The sequence below is a fragment of the Canis lupus genome, chromosome 8 (assembly GCF_048164855.1).
Source record: "Canis lupus baileyi chromosome 8, mCanLup2.hap1, whole genome shotgun sequence".
NCBI lineage: Eukaryota > Metazoa > Chordata > Mammalia > Carnivora > Canidae > Canis > Canis lupus.
The window spans coordinates 31,836,072-31,839,233 of NC_132845.1; positions in this window are offsets into that span (position 1 = coordinate 31,836,072).

Consider the following 3,162-nt stretch of genomic DNA (forward strand, 5'->3'; position numbering starts at 1 on the left):
TGCTCATTGACCATGCTGTTATGTCAACTCTGTGAGCAACTTCTGTACTGCATATTAGGTCACAGTTTAACTGTCTCTTTCTACACCTGTCTTAATGGCTCATGAATCCCCCAAGAGCAGGGCAAAAGTCTTATTAATATTTATATCTGCCCTCTTTAGTACAGTCCTCCACACATACTGTTTCTACTTTCCCAATCTTCTATGTGCACAAAATCAGGAAAATTTCTCATCTGTTTTGAGCTTCTTCTTTGTCTTACAAAAGAGGCTAAAGATATTTTCCTCTACAAAATAAATAGGGAGTATTTGGGGGAAATTAAGCTTTGTATGTAAAATTTACCATTCTCTCTTAGAAACGTGTAATGAGGGTTGAATAACTATTAGCTACCACAATTTTACTTAACTTCCACTACACAGTAACAATTGTTATAACTTATTGAAGAATAATGAATGATGAGAATATGATATAAATTAAAGGTAAAAGAGAATTAATATATTTATCTAAGATGAAAAAATGTAACTCCACTCCAAGAGTCAATTCTTCACTAATTAAAAGGAAGACCAGAAGAAGTATTTTAGAAGTATTATAGGACAGTCTTTCCAAATGCAGCATATGCTCTTATAAGAGCTCTGTACTTGTTTCTTCTGCAGGACATGTTACCTTCCAGACATCTGCCTGGCTCATTCCTCTGCTTTTCAGGTCTCTATTCAACTGTCTCCTCTTTAGAGTATTTTACCCAAAATAAGTATATTTCCTATTTCTCACCATCTTCTCACTCTGCTTTATTTTATTTTTTGTAACCCTTAGAACTGCAGCTAATATTTTTTTTTTTGTATCTATCTCAGACTAGAATATTATAAGCATAATGGTAGAGATTTATCTGTTAAAATCACATCATCAAGCAGCAGCTAGGAAGATGCCTACCTTAGTCTGTTCAGGCTGCTATAACAAAATACTACAGATTGGGAGGGCTATAAACAACAAACTTATTTCTCACAGTTCTGGAGGCGGGAAGTCTGATGTCAGAATGCCAACATAGTCACTGAGGCCCCTCTTCTGAACTATAGACTGCCGGCTTCTCACTATCCTTGCATGGTGAAGTGGGGCTCGCAAGCTCTTTGGGGCCTGTTATAAGGGCACTAACTCCAGTCATATGGGCTCCACACTCATGACCTAAGCACTTCCTCAAGGCCCCTCCTCCTAATTCCATCATATCAGATTTTAGGATTTCAAAATGTGGGGCACCTGAGTGGCTATCGGTTAAGCATCTGCCTTCAGCTCAGTTCATGGTCCCAGGGTCCTGGGATTCAGCCCCACATTGGGCTCTCTGATCAGCCAGGAGCCTCCTTCCCCTCTTCCTCTGCCTGCCATTCCCTCTGCTTCTGCTGTCTCTCTGTCTCACTCTGTCAAATAAATAAATAAATAAAATCTTTATAAAAAAATTTTAAAAAGGAATTTCAACATATGAATTCTGGGAGACACAAATATTCAGATCATAGCAGTGTAGAACACAAAGTAGGTGCCAAATAACTGAATGAATGCAATTTGAAAAGGATTTAAAAAGCATTCATTTCCTAATATAGTTTCCCCACTGGCTTTTAGAGTGCTAGAAACTCTTGCCAAGATATATTCTGAGGTTTGGTAAAGGCACTTTCCGTCAGTGGATGCTCAAAAGGACATAAGAAAAGGAAGAGACACCACAACTCTCTCTCTCCATGCATACACACAGAGAAAAGGTCATGCGAGGACACAGTGAGAAGGCTTGATCTGCAAGCTGAGAGAAAGGTTTCACCAGAAGCCAGTTCTGCTGGAGCCCTGATCTTGGCCTGCCAGCCTCCAGAACAGGGAGAAAATAAATTTCTGTCGTTCAAGTCACCCAGTCTGTGGAATCTTGTTATGGTGGCACACGGAGACTAATACAGCATGTGAATAACAGATTGGAAACTTCAGAAGATGCTAACACAGTTATTTATTTCCCTCTGAAACCTTTACTGACTTCCCGGGCCATGAGGGAGACTTGGAAATTAGGCCAAAGCTTTTAAAGGCAGAGTAAAATTTCTTGCAATCTCCCAGTGCTTAGAGAACAAAAATAACTAGGCAAGAGGGACAGCTCCAGGGATAAGGTCATCCTACCGATCAACATACTGCAGGATTTTTTTTTTTTTTGCTTGTTTTTTTAAAATTTTTATTTATTTATGATAGTCACAGAGAGAGAGCGAGGCAGAAGCAGGCTCCATGCACCAGGAGCACGACGTGGGATTCGATCCCGGGTCTTCAGGATCACACCCTGGGCCAAAGGCAGGCGCTAAACCGCTGTGCCACCCAGGGATCCCCATACTGCCAGTTTTTGAAGCTCCATCAGTAGGATGCTGGGAGCGGGGGTGGGGAATTCTAAAGAGGTTAATCTCATAAAGACTTCTGTAGCTGAGGGAATCATGATCCACAAAAGTCTCAGTCAGAAGCCCTAAAGGCCATATCCAAGAGTCAGGCTTAAAACAAATATAAAAGGAGTTATATTGGGACACCTGGGTGACTTAGTGGTTGAGCATCTGCCTTCAGCTCAGGGCATGGTCCCGGGGTCCTAGGATCCAGTCCCATAATGGGCTCCCTGTGGATAGCCTGCTTCTCCCTCTGCCTCTCTCTGTGGGTCTCTCATGAATAAATAAATAAATAAAATCTTTAAACAAAAATGAGTTCTAGGGAATCCCTGGGTGGCTCAGCGGTTTAGCGCCTGCCTTCAGCCCAGGGCATGATCCTGGAGACCCGGGATCGAATTCCGCGTGGGTCTCCCTACATGGAGCCTGCTTCTCCCTCTGCCTGTGTCTCTGCCTCTCTCTCTCTCTCTGTGTTTCTCATGAATGAATAAATAAATAAAATATTTTTTAAAAAAGAGTTCTATTAAAAGTGCCACCTAGATAGTGGCCAAGTGTAATAGTTAAATAGATTGGGATGATCAGCCTTGGACCTTACTTACCAAACAAAGAAATGGGGAAATCTCTGTAGTAGAAGATAATACTATTTGGAGTGTATATTGTTTTTAAACACAATATTTGGTGTATAATAAGGTATTATGAGGCAGAGGAAGATGCAAAGATGTATGACACAATGAAGAGAAAAAACAGAAATAGAAGCAGATCTATAGTCTATTCAGACGTAGATTTAGT